The sequence below is a fragment of the Loxodonta africana genome, chromosome 19 (assembly GCF_030014295.1).
Source record: "Loxodonta africana isolate mLoxAfr1 chromosome 19, mLoxAfr1.hap2, whole genome shotgun sequence".
Classification (NCBI taxonomy): domain Eukaryota; kingdom Metazoa; phylum Chordata; class Mammalia; order Proboscidea; family Elephantidae; genus Loxodonta; species Loxodonta africana.
The window spans coordinates 56,810,518-56,824,250 of record NC_087360.1 but is presented as its reverse complement, the minus strand read 5'-3'; the positions used below and the strand labels follow the sequence as shown (position 1 = coordinate 56,824,250).

Genomic DNA, 13,733 nt, shown 5'->3' with positions numbered 1-13,733 from the left:
CTGGAATGGGGTGACAGGAATTGGTATAAAATGGAAATAAATGAGCTAAAAAGGCGGGGGGGGGGGAGGGCAGTTCAAAAGGATAGATCTTAATGTTTGATTAAGCATGAGAGACTAAGAAAGTAAAAGTCTTAGAATTCCAGATTTCAAAGTAACTGCTAGGTGGCCTCAGGCTAGTCATAGAGTGTCTCTGGGCCTCTCCATCTTAGAAAAAGAGGGAATTGAACTAACTCCTCTCTCAGGGCTCCTCCGTGTTCTCAGTCTAGTCAGCAGAGTGGTGGTGGGGGAGACAGGTTCAGGGAAGCATGCTGGGGGAGCCCGATTTTAGACAAGCTGAGTTTGAAGCAAAAAGAAAAGACATCCAAACAGAAGAGTTCATCAAGCAGTTGGTGGTAGTTACTGAGGCCTGACTAGAACCAAAGTCCTTGGAAAATGTTTGCACGTATCTAGAACAGGACATGTTGGTGACCTCTGGGACATCTCTACATCAGGTCAAAATGTGATGGCAAACCCTTTCCTCACAGATGACTAACACTTTTTATGTCCATAGACTATTGGGTTAATTCACTGCTTTTAATAGAGAAGGGCAATTTTAAAATGGTGAGAAAAATATAGTCTATAATATTACTTTAAAAAATGGAAACACTAGAAAATATTTAAACACTGTATAATGGGGAAAGAATTAAATAATGAATAATAATGTAAAAATTAAAATCATATTTGGAGAACATGAAGAAATATACTTATTATGTAAAAGTGGGGGGAAAGACAGGATACCATACTATCCCAGTATTATCAAAAATTAATATACAAATAGAAGAAAGGACTGGAAGAAAACCTTAAGTTTTTGGTTGATTGTAATATGGTTGATTTTTATTATCATTTTTGTACTTTGTGTTTTTCTGGAATATTCAAATTTTGTACAATAAGCCTTTATTACTTTGGTGATGAGAAAACAATGTATAGGAAAAAAATGAAATCAATTCTGTTTAAAACCTTTACAAGTGTTGTGTCCCTTATAACTGTTTTGAAATAAAATAGGACATTATGGATAGGCAAGATAGCATCCTTTCCTATCTGACTTAGAAAATCTCAGTGGAGTGGAATAGATTCTGAGACATGGCAAAGAGGGAAAGGTGACTTTCAAAGGAAAAGGAAATAGAGCTGAAGAAGATAAATTAGTGCAGTAACAGAGCAGCCATACATGCCTTAGCTGAAAGGAAATCAGACTACTACTCTGTGAGGTAGTCTGACCTTTGGGAGCTGTTTATAGCTCAGATAAATACCAAAGCAACTCCGGAAGCAGATAAGAACCCAGTTATGTCCCAATCGCCAACAATGCTTCCTTGTACAAAGTTTTTCATTAGGACGTTGGCCAGGATTCCTCTTGGTTATCCACTATAACTTCAGAATGGTTTTCAATGAGTGGGCATTCAGGTATAAAGGAAAAGGGACCATCAGGTGACAGAGAAGCCTATGTGATGGAATATTTATGTTCTGAGAATTTTTTTAATGAATTCTTTTGTAACAAAACAAAATGTATCTAGGGAATCAGACCACAAATGTGCCATTCAGGAGAATAATGATTCATAGAATAATTAGAATTTTAATATTTATCCTTCGTAATTCCTGTTTTTGTGCTTAGTAAACAAATAATGTAAAATGACAGGGCTACCTCATGTGAGGGAATGTGGAATGATAAAATGGTCTTGGTTTTCTGCCAACTGTGTTATTTCTCACAACCTTGTATTATCACCCAAGATGAGACCCAAGGGAATTATCTTTAACAGGTGAGTTTCCAACAAATGGAGCCTTCCGTTTGGTTTATCTTTGAATTTATTTTACTTTCACCTGTGTGGTGGTGCTTTCTACCTAATATGTGCTACTCAAAGATCACGGAACTCAGCAGAAATATTTTTCCCCTCCCACAATTTGTGTTGGCTTGGCCTGTGTTACCATCACTGCTTGTTTCGAATATCACCCTACCACATCACCATGTGAAGCACACAGGTGTCTGCCTGCTACAGGTTGAAAATTCTCCAAATACGAAAGCTCCCCAAACCGCCATTAAAACCAAATCCAAAAAGAACCAGGGTATAGCCTCCCTGTTTTCTTTATGGTCAGCTTGTTATTAGACTTTGTGCTAATTTTCCTGGCTGTGCTCACATTTAAGAAAATGAGATAAAAGAAAATAAAATGAACATAGCTATTAGCAGAAATATTTGAATTTCTGACTCTCTCTCCAGACTCCCCAGTGCCTGTGATTCTTGCCTGTATTTGATGTGCCAACTGGGTAAAACTGTGCCATTTAGAGAAAAGTATTTTTCCCAGTGTTAAGATTTTTTTTTAATGTAGTTTGTCAAAATAAACACTGAAAGATTGTTTGCTTATGATATCATTGTGGAGGAAGCCAGAGATATTAGAAAGATGAAAATTCACATCTTGTTACCTCATTTTTTTTTTTTTTTTTAAGTGGAACCTCAGTGGACTATGTCTGCATCCTTAGAACATCTAGAGGGATGGAGGTAAACGCTGCTGGGAAGGACAGAGGATAGATAGTAACAGAATGAAACCTGTTGGACCTTATTCATAAAAATGAAATCATTGTGCCCAAGATGGCTTCTCGATTGTAGCCTTCTCATCCTGTGTTCTAACTCTCACAACTGTCAGAACAAACGACAAGTTGCCACACCACGTATAATCAATGTGGTGTCTGGGGCTCCCTAAGAGGCCACTGTTTCTCTAACTTTAGCTAACCATTGTACTTCGTGTAGAGTGCTTCAGATTCACCGTCAGAGCCAAAGGGTCCTATTACCCTCCCGGCTCCTTTTAGAATCACTCTCCCTTTCTCTCTGGCTAGCCAAAGTGTCCCTTAGTGTACTTACATCATTCCTGCTTTTTAAAAACTTACTGTCTTACCAAGTATGTACAAGGAGAAAGCTAACAGGGTTAGCTATATCTATTTGAAGAAAACTTTATTAAATCATTTTGCAATTCATAATTGCTAATTTGCTTGATGACATGTGCACTTGACCCCTTTTCCTTGACAGGTAAGCCAAGGTTGTGTATTTTTCGTCCTTGGCTTGAAGTGTAGGAGAATGAAAGCTGATCACACAGCAAAGTCATAAACTGAAGATTTTGCAGAAGGAAGGGAGTGGGATTGTCACTGTGTTGTGGAGTCACTGGAACAAACAAAGTCACTAATGCCAGGCAGCTTAATTGAATACATTTTGTACTTTAAGTTTCAGCCACAGCTTGAAACTAAAGAGGAGCTTCTTCAAGGAGCTGACAGATGCAAGCCTGGTAAGTCTGTTCAGGATTGAAACTTTCATCCCAAGTGGAACATGAGCGAGAATATATTTTAGGAAGAAATGTTCGGATCCTTAAAAGTTCTATCCTTTTTATAACTATGACTTTGTATAAAAATAAAAATTACATATGGTAGGAGAGGTGATTTGGGGGTATTGTTCAAGTCTGCTTTGGCAGATTTTTTTTTCCTCTGAAGGCAGGAGAATCAGAGAAATCTTGGTTTTACCACCTAAAATCTACTCTAGCATAAAATCAACTTGCCAGTGGCTTGATATTGGATGATTTAGACAGGTTAATGACCTGTACATTTTAATTTTCTTTCAGTACTTTCTTGAAATATTGACTGGTTGATTATATAGGGTTTTCATGAATGTACACGGAAGGATGATTTTTTTTTTTAATAAGAAAACAAGTCTATCCTGATTCAACCTAGTTTCATTCGTAAAAAGGGAGTAGAAACTTTGATTCTTGCCCTTTAATTAATAGTATTTTTTTTTTTTTTAGTGTTAAAGGGATGGAATCATAACAGAAACATTGAGTGGCTGACAAGTGAATTATAAAGAAAACCCACAAACTATAAAAATATTATGAGACACCATGTATTTCCAAAAGAAAGTTAGACATCTATACTTCAAAAAACATAGGTAGAAAAAAAGGAAAGAAAACCTTTTCACTTTTTGCTTACCCATAAAAAATTACTTTTATTTTTGCAATTGACCTAATAAGTTGGTTTTTATATTCTCCTTTGCTCTAATCAAATGAGTGGGGGAAATACCTAAATGTGAAATCATTGCAGTTTATTAAATGTCAAAGGGTGACTTGTGAACTAAAGAGATATCTGATACCCAATTGCCACGCAGGGCGGTTGCTAACAGGAAATAGCTGTGTTCTCTTTAAAGACAGCTGATGACTACGCAAAAAGCATGCGTTTATAAATAATTAGAAAAACAGAAACAGTTAGGAAGCTCTGCTTCACTTTATGCTCTGTGTTCCTGAAGATATTAGATATGAGAATTAGTGTCGCAAATGACAAAGATGAAGTGTCAGTGTGTTAGAAACTGTTTGGAATACAGATTAAACTTCAGCCTAACTCCACAATCACAATTAGGTAAGTGGGCAGTTCGCAAACGCAGGAGTGAGGTGGCAACTACGGAGGAGTGGGATGGGGGTGTACTGTCCATGACAGTGTGACCTAGAAATTCTAGGAAGTACTTGATGTTCTTTTGTGGATATGAGCCAGAAAAGACAAGCTTCAAGGAAGAACTGTTCCAGTCATGAGATGTGATCCCCCGCCCCACATCTCCCCCTCCCCCCATGTCCCCGGGGAATTTCATTTCCCCAAAATAAGAGAAGAAATAGAACTTGAGCTTCTTTTCTGGACGTTCCCTTTTTCTCTCTGAAAAGGGAGAAATGAGTCAGCACTCCTCCTAGAATGAATCCTGGCCAAGTTAGAGAAATCCTACAAGAGTCTATGAAATTCTAGAGGGTCCCTCACTGAATAGGCCTAAGGGGGCCTGTGAACTCCTGCGGTTATCTGCCGAATTCTGGGTGTATGTACGCTGTTGTGGGGTGAGGCTTGAGAGCTTTCACTGGATTCCAACAGGGGTGCCTGATGCTCCCCCATAGATGAAGAGTCACTCCTTTGCAAACATAGAACATTAGAGGGAAAAGCACTCAAAAGAGACAAGGCTGGCTTTTGCTGCATATCTAGGGTATTCATGAAAATAGGCCCAATTCAAGATCTCTCTGCTTGTGCTTTGTGAAGGCTGTTGTTTATATGGAGAGAAAGACAGGATAAAAGCCTTCCTGCCCTTTGTAAACAAATACAGGTCAGCCAGCGTATGTGAGTAGAACCACGCTCCATAGGATTCCCAAGGCTATGACTTTCAGCCTGTCTCCAGAAACGCCTCTGGGTGGGTTCCACTGCCAACTTTTTGACTAGTAGTCAAGCACTTCACTGTTTGCGCCACCCAGGGACTTCTCCACACATATTAGGGCTTTAATAAATATGAAGCCTGGTGTGCACCTGTAGATAACCAGTATTAATACTTTTATATAGAATCTTCCAGAAGTTTTTCTGTATCTCTTTAAGTAATTATATACAGAGATTATATACTTTTTTGCTTTCTGAAATATGAACATCCTTCGGTATCAATAACGACCAACCGCATGCGTTATCGGTGATGGTGATGTGGCCCCCAAGTCTGTGAAAATTGGTTTTGGGGGCAAAAAAAACCTAATTATTACAATTGTTTGTGGGCCTCCAAAGGGCCACAGTACATAAGCAGAGTACAGTATGTCTATGGTATTAAAATTTCATGGGGGTGAGTAGTTAGGGGAAAAAAAAGCATGTCTAAAAAAGGCTCCTTATCAGGGCAACAATGAAAGAAAGGTTGAGCTACAAAACCATTTTACATAATGGAACTGTATTCCCCTGTATAAACATATAATTAACTGGCATAGAATGTTCTCAATATTTAGTGCTATAAACAGTGCTGCTGTGAACATCCTTGCAGCTAATGTTTTGTGCGTCTTTAATTATTTCGTTAAGAGCAATTCTTACAAGAGGAGTTGCCAGGCGACTTCCAGAGAGATTTCCAACTCAAGTGATACACAAACCTAGAGGAGAGAGAAGGTGTTTTTTCCACATGAAAACCAAAAGCCCCTTGCCTTTGAGTCCATTTTGACTCATAGCGACCCTATAGGACAGCGTAGAGCTGCATTAGTAGGCTGATGGATTTGAACTACCGACCTTTGAGTTAGCAGGCATATCTCTTTAACCACTGAGCCATCAGAGGTCCGATTCATAAAATTAGGGTTAATAAATTCATTATTAGTGTGAGACTGTAAAAGTCACTGCAAATAAACACTTCTCAAGATGTCTTTTGTCTGGGATGTTCTGAAATGCACTTTTACTTAAAGCATTGCATTATCGGTAAGAGTCATTCTCTTTCTCAAGTAACTTGATGGTGATGGATGTGTGCATTTTTGTTGTATAACCAGAATATTAAATGAGCTGAACTCAGTAGGACTCAAGCCAAAAACAGCTTGGTTTTTTCCAACTACTGTCCCTTCAAACTCTCTTTCTTTCCTGAACCTTGCACAGAATCTCAGGTGGATCCCATAGCTTTTCTAGTCCCTCTCATTCTCAGAGAAGAAAGAGTATTCTGATCACTCTTAGTTACAAGCAGAGCCTTGTTTCAGTATTTTAACGTCCAATTGAGTGAAATTAAATGGCAAGACTCATTCAAAGGAAAGCTTCTCCCTCTCATAGGTCTGATTGATGTGGGCAGTGTATAGTGGGGGGAGGACATGGCTGATTGATGTGGGCAGTTTATAGTGGGGAGAGGACATGGCTGATTGATGTGGGCAGTGTATAGTGGGGGGAGGACATGGAGGTCGACATGCGAGTCATTTCAATCCTCTGTTTCTGTCTTGCTTTCCTGCTTGATCTCCATCCACATTCCTAACTACCTACCACCCATGGACAGCTAGACTGATTGCTCCCAGGAAGGAGAGCTGAGGCACAGGAAAGCCCTTGATGGTCAAGCCGGATGTAAGTTGTTAGGAGTGCTCTCTGAGTGTAGTGGCTTCCCACAGCACAAGAGGAGGGCTGGAAGGATTTTTTGTAGGTTTCTGAAGAACCCCATCTGGGTGCCTCTAAATGAATTCCAGTGATGTGGATCTTGACTTGCTTGCCTGGCCATTTTCAGCCTCTTCCAACCCTCAGCCCCTTTGACTAAGGCCCGACTCTAGCCTCTTTCCGTTGAGATGAGGTAGGCTTGGCCCTGGCAGAGGTGTTTCAGAAACATTCCCTTTGGTAAATGATTGTCCAGCTCCCATCAGCCGGCTGCCCCTGGACTCATGGGTAGGAAGTGCCCCTGGGCCCAGCCGTTGGTGGAAGGACTGGGCACTCCCAAAGCGGCTCTTTTCCTTTCTGCTTTGCCCTGTCAGGCCGATTGGCAACACCATCCCAAAACAGTCTTTATGGTTGTGCTTATGGCTCTACGGAAGCTTCTCTTCCATTTGGCTTATGGTGAGGGTGAGGCACGCCCTCCTCCTCCTCCCCCCTCTCAGAGGGGTGAGGGTGGTGGTGGGGAAGCACAGCAGCCCACTTGTTCTCTGAAGAATTTGTTCCAAAGAAATCTCCTTTCTACCTCTTTACGTTCAATCCTTTCAGTTGAGTGATTAAGCTTTATAAGACCAGTTTTCAGCTCTTACGTGCCTTGTCTAGGTGGTCTTTGAAATTTGGCAGTGCTTGGCACCTCTTATTTTGCAGCCTTTGGCGACTTAAGACAAAACTGAGACAAAGCAAGACGCATCCTATTATCCTGTTAGGATAAAAGATAAAAACCACTAACGAGAAAGAGGAAACACCCGTAAAATATGATAAAATGTGCTGAGATTCCAAAAGCTTTCAGAGGGAACCCCATAAACCATCTGAAAAGTTAGTCAAACACTAACTTTTTTTTTTTTTTTTTTTTAATAACTGAATTATAGCAACAGGAATACCTTACTGGCTCAGTAATTTAATGTAGAGGAACTCTTTCAATTGTTTCCCTGTATCACTTTGCCCGTTAGCACTTTCCTAAAGGTTTTCTCTTCTCTTTTCTGTGCAATTTCTGTCCCTATACCACTTCTTCCGTCCTCTTTTCCTTTCACTTTTCTTGATTCCCACTCCCTTTTCTAATTCCTTTCCGTTTCCTCTATTTGTTTGTTTCTGAGTAAAGTTCCGTATTATCTGTTCTTAATTTGCGAAGTGATTGGAATATTTGTATTTCTTCTCTGAAAGACTGGTTTGTTCTGAATTTATGGAAAGTCTTTAGCCGGCTTCTTTTTAAACCCCTGCGTATAGTCAGTAGACCTTCATAGAAAGAAAGAAAAAAAAAAAAAACCACCATTAAAGTGACAGACCATATATTTGAGCTTTTGTAGGGTTTCTGGTTTCTTCCTAGAGGTACTCCTCAAGATAGCCTCTAGTTTGTCTCTGACGGAAATGTGAATCTAAATTCTTAAACCATGCAATCTCTATTCATGAAAACCCACCTCCAATTCTGCAGACCATATAATCTAGCATAGTGTGGTAAAATGCTGCAATATTTTATATTTTTGACACAATTTTACAATGTTTTGTGACAGTTACAAAAGAGGGAATTTGACTTACATGGCTTAATTGGACCCAGGCTTCAGGCGAGTTCATAAGTTATAAAACCTCCACAGTATTTTACCTGATAAAACAGTAGCAAACCCTCCCCTCCAAAAAAAAAAAAAAAAAAAAAAAAACCAATCCATTGCCATTGAGTCGATTCTGACTCATAGCAACCCTGTAGGACAGAGTAGAACGACCTCATAGGGTTTCAAGGAGCACCTGGTGGATTCAAACTCCAGATTTGGTTAGCAGCTGAGCGCTTAACCACAGCAGCGGATGCTAATAATGTAGAGTTTGAGTGATCTCTTTAGGAAATGACAACCAACATACAGTTCCTCTATAGATTCGATCTCATGTTTCGCCTTCCAGTCTGTTCTAGTCTGTATGCACATGCATGTCTGAAATTTTGATATGAAATGTTTTGGATGGCTGCAGTCCCTTCCAACTTTTAATACAGAAGTTTAATGGTTAAAAATTTTGAACTTTGAAATGACTTCCATGAAAAAAAAAATCCTATAGACCTCTTTAGTTGGAAAATACAGGTCAGGTGTCAGAACAATTTTTTCTTAATCACTCGTAAATAATAATAGAAGCTAACGTTTTTACAGCAAGCTACCTCCTGAAGTAGGAACTTTTAACAATGGAGATAAAAACAAACTTTTCTAAATAAATAAAAAAATGCTGAGAAATAAAATTGCCTTAGTATACTCGTGTAGAATGGATACATTCAGTAATTTTTTGATCTTGAGAAAATAATGGAAGGTAAACAAAATGGCTTAAATTTTTTTTTTAACAAATATTTTAAGAAACTACTATACAGTTTAGCTAAAAACACTTTTTGGGTGCTAATTAATCTTCAGATGTTTAGCGTTAAGACGTTGACCCATTCAAGAATTGCTTAAGACTAATACTTGGAAGGTTCAGGAAAGAAATTTCTTGAGGTGACATAAAAATTAAAAATAAGGAGGGATGGTGTTCAAGGAAGTTAGTAACTTTACTGCCAGGGCAACTCTTTCATGATCAGACAGGAGACACAGGAAAATATAATGAATGGTATATATATTTTTTTCTTTTCATTTTTCCTGCGGGCCTTAAGGAAGAGAGCACTCAGAGTCTTGGAGCAGAGAAGACGAAAGGTAGCTTTGTCCTAGAAAAAAAGATTCAGCGAATTTAGATTCCGGGGATAATTACAAGATAGATAAAGTCCTAATAACTAGAGGAAGGAGGTAATTAAAGGCTCCTGACAGCTAACGCAATAAGCTTTCTTGTCAAGTCAAATTTTTCTGAAATTTGGGAGTAATGTGTGAACTGCAGAGAAGAGCATTATCTACACGCTGTAGGAGATTTTTTATTTTAAGAAAAGGTTCAGAGTTAGTCTTTCCTTAAAATAAGAAGTGTTAAATTCTAGTTTAGCCATTACTAAAATATACCTGAGTGTTTGAGTTTCTTTAAATCTTGCTCTCTATTAGCTAACATTGGTTATGCGAGCTTTAGTAAATATTTTTCCTGTCTTAATATAGATTTAGAAAAGAATAATTGGTTCAGTTGTGACTAGGTGTACTACTTAGAAACCCCGGTGGCATAGTGGCTAAGTGCTGCGGCTGCTAACCAAAAGGTCGGTAGTTCAAATCCACCAGGTGCTCCTTAGAAACTATTGGGTAGTTCTGTTCTGTCTGTAGGGTCGCTATGAGTCAGAATTGACTCGACGGCAATGGGCTTGATATTACTTCTTGGCTATTCTTCCTTGGAAAATAGACACAGTTCTCTTGTGTATCCAAACCTCAAGGTATCGCTCTACCTGGTGGCAGGTACTTTATTAGAAACATAATCAGCCCTTTAGGCCAGTAACGGTATATTCAGATCTTTTGTGATAGCACACATTATAGGCTTAATATTTCATAAAGGATTGGACTTGTATTAGGTCAGTGTCTATATGGTAAACTGATATTTTCCCATTTCTAATAAACCCTGTAGTCATGGGATGGTAGAAGTGGATAATGTGCTTGGCTGCCAACTAAAAGGATGGATGTTTGAGTCCACCCAGAGGTGCCCCAGAAGAAAGGCCTGGTCATCTACATCTGAAAATCAGCCACTGAAAACCCTGTGGAGCACAGTTCTGCCCTGACACACACGGGGTCGCCATGAGTCAGAGTCGCCTTGATGGCAACTGGCGGTTTTCTCAGAGCTTACGGTTTGCTGAGCTTTGTAGGAAGCAGCCAGACGGAAGTGTGCATTACCTGGTACTTTGGTGAGACTTGTTTATTTTTGTAAGCTCTCGATTTAGTTTGGTGTCCTTTCCCTCCCTCGTTGGCAGAAGCTGAAAAGGGACATAAATGCAGCACTTGAGGTAGCGCTCTGCTGCCCCCTTTTGAACTAAGGAAGCAGATCAGAGACACCTGAGGTGAAGTTATGTGTTCCTCCACAGTTATGACTGAAAGAGTCCAAGATAAAGGTCGTAATCACCTTACCTCGGGCTGATGGTATCCGTGCCCCCTATGAGAGCAACTGAGACAACTGCGTCCCATGTCCACTAAGGTCGCCATCAGCGGTGGGTTCTCTTTCAGACAAATTTGACACCTTAGTGAATGTTACTCTGGACCTGCCTGAGCGTCAGTTCTTTTTTCCTCATTTGAAAGTGTTGTTTTACCAGGAAATGTACTGGATGGAGGAAGAAGCTTTAAATAAATAAAAAAAAAGTCAGGTTTTTTTTTTTCTTTTCTAAGTTTCCATTCTTAGAAGCCAGTTTCCATAACATCTCTTGAGCTTTCCATGTAAACTCAGTTTATTTCCATTGCCATCTCCACTAACCATATTTTCTCTCAGCAGAAATCATGGCTTCCTAGATTTTTCAGAGTAATGTTAAGAGAATCATCATGCCTCAATTTCCCTCTTGCCCACTTCCAAAGGTACCATATTTTTACCCATCCTTTCTTTCTGCCATCACATTTTAGAGAAAAGGTATACTTCGTTTCTCTCCAAAGCCAATTTTTTTCATCTTGGCTAATGATCTGCTTCCTTCTCCACCTGCTATGAACCAGTAAGCAACATCATGATAAACAGGATATTAGTATTGTCAAAGATTTCATTTAACTTGGACCCACAATCAACACCCATGGAAGCAGTAGTCAGGAAGTCAAATGGCAAACTGCATTGGGCAAATCTGCTGCAAGAGACCTTTTTCAAGTGTTAAAAAGCAAGAAATGTCATTTTGAGGACTACAGTACACTCGACCCACGCCATGAGATTTTCAGGCCTCTTAAATGCATGCGAAAACTGGACAGTGAATAAGGAAGACCAGAGAAGAATTGACGTCTTTGAATTATGGTGTTGGTGAAGAATATTGACTGTACCATGGACTGCTGGAAGAATGAATGAATCTATCTTGGAAGAAGTACAGCCAGAATACTCTTTAGAGGTGAGGGTGGTGAGACTTCTCCTCAGCGTACTTTGGACATGTTATCAGGAAGGACCAGTCCCTGGAGAAGGACTTCATGCTTCGTAAGGTAGAGGGTCAGTGAAAGAGAGGGTGACCCTGAACAAAATAGATTGACACAGTGGTTGCAACAATGGGCTCAAGCATAGCTTAGATTGTGAGGATGGCACAGGACCAGGCACTGTTTGGTTCTGTTGTACATGGGGTCACTGTGAGTGGGGACCGACTTGATATCCCTAACAGCAACACTACATAGGGATTTATTTTATTAATTTTTCTACTCTGTTTGTTTCTTCAGTTTACTCCTTTCGTCTCCCTATAAATGTGCACAAGTCTTTTCTTTGGTACGAAAGCCTTCTCTCATGTCACACTCTCCCTCAGTTTACTTTCTTTTGCCTCTCCTTCGTCTCACTGCCAAGCTTCTTGAAAGTGATTTCTACAGTCGCTGCTTTCACATCCGTCATTTTTTTCTCTTCAGTCCCTTGAAATCTGCTTTCAGTCCTCACTTCTCGACTGAAATTGTTATAGCAAAGGTCATCCGTGGTCCTGAACTCCTAACTTCAGAGTGGTCACTTTACTGGACCTCATTACAGTCCTTCCTTCTGGAAATTCCTTCCATGGTTTTGTGAAGCAGTTCTCTTCTCTTTCTTTTCCTCCCTGTCTTCGTAGTCTCACCCCTTAAATATCACCCAAGGTTCTTTCCTTGGGTTGATTTTAATTGGGGCTGAAGAGAGAGATTTGACTGTGATTCTTACTATATTCTCTCAACTGACATTTCTAGGCATAGGTCATCCTTGTTCTCCATTTTCCCATCTTCCCTAGGGCATTGCTACCCTATAGAAATTAGAATGCTTCCAATTATCTGGCACTGAAATTCAGAAGTAGCCTTTTTTTGTTACATTTGGTGACAAGAGGCCTTGGTCATTTGGTCATTGTCTTTGAAATAGGTCAGAACAAAAGAAGGCTTTTATGGGGTGTGAAAACTTGGAGCCGCCCTTGTTTCTGGGCCCTTGGGTTGAACTAAAAACGAAATTTGAGCTACATTGATTCTAGATGATTCTGTGTGTCCAGGCTCTCAACAGAAGACATGGAAGCATATTTCATTGTAGTGGAGGGTCTCATAAAATATCCTCAAGATACAAGCACCACGTGTTCTATTTAGAAATCTCTGGCGTTTATTATCAGGTAGACAGTACCACTTTGCCACGTCATTGAGAAATGTCCAGGAAATCACCCAGTAAGCCTTCCTGTAGTCTCCAAGTACATTCCCCTAAAGGCTGTTGCCAAAGTTAGATGATTCATTTATGCTACAGATTTATGTGGGGGAAACCATGGTTATTTCCCTACTTCTCATTTAAGCACAGTGTTCCTTCTTTTTCTTTATTTTTTTATTTTCTTCCCTTCCTTCTTGCTCATGGGACCATTTACTGGAAACAGTTAATAATTCCTGAAAAATTGCACTTTCATCTTTCTTCCAAAGAAAAATGACAGTTTTGCAAATACTAAAGGGCAAAACTTCTTGAAAAGAAGCAAACCCTGAAATATGCTGCAAGGCTTATGTACATCTCAAGACCCTGAGGCGGGAGGAGAGCAGAAAACCTGTCAAGGAAGCTCTAGTAATTCCAATGGCCCTTCCAGAACAAAAAACAAAACAACAACAAAAAACAGACTCTCAAAAAAAATTTTTTTTTTAATCCGTTGCTGTTGAGTCAATTCCAGCTCACGGAGACCCCATGTGTTGCAGAGTTGAATTTCTCCACAGGGTGTTCATGGTTGTGACCTTTTGGAAGCAGATCGGCAGGCCTTTCTTCAGAGGTACCTCTGGGTGAGTTTGAACCACTA

The 13,733-nt window shown here is 39.7% G+C and overlaps 2 protein-coding genes across 9 annotated transcripts in view; one reads left to right on the top strand and one right to left on the bottom strand.

Annotated features, from left to right (window-relative positions):
* Positions 1-13,733, bottom strand: part of LOC111751266 (uncharacterized) — a 45,787-nt gene that overhangs the window by 14,351 nt on the left and 17,703 nt on the right. The window lies entirely within an intron of this gene.
* The window catches only part of PSD3 (pleckstrin and Sec7 domain containing 3), a 696,342-nt gene continuing 686,801 nt past the window's right edge, over positions 4,193-13,733 (top strand). For 4 of the 8 annotated variants that reach the window (XM_064272735.1, XM_023551047.2, XM_064272733.1 and 1 more), the window contains exon 1: positions 13,292-13,716. The gene's annotated coding sequence lies outside the window, so the exon portion shown is untranslated. Of the gene's footprint in view, positions 4,418-13,290; positions 13,717-13,733 lie in introns of those variants that run through there. The other 4 variants (XM_064272734.1, XM_064272737.1, XM_064272736.1 and 1 more) reach the window with 4 other exon arrangements.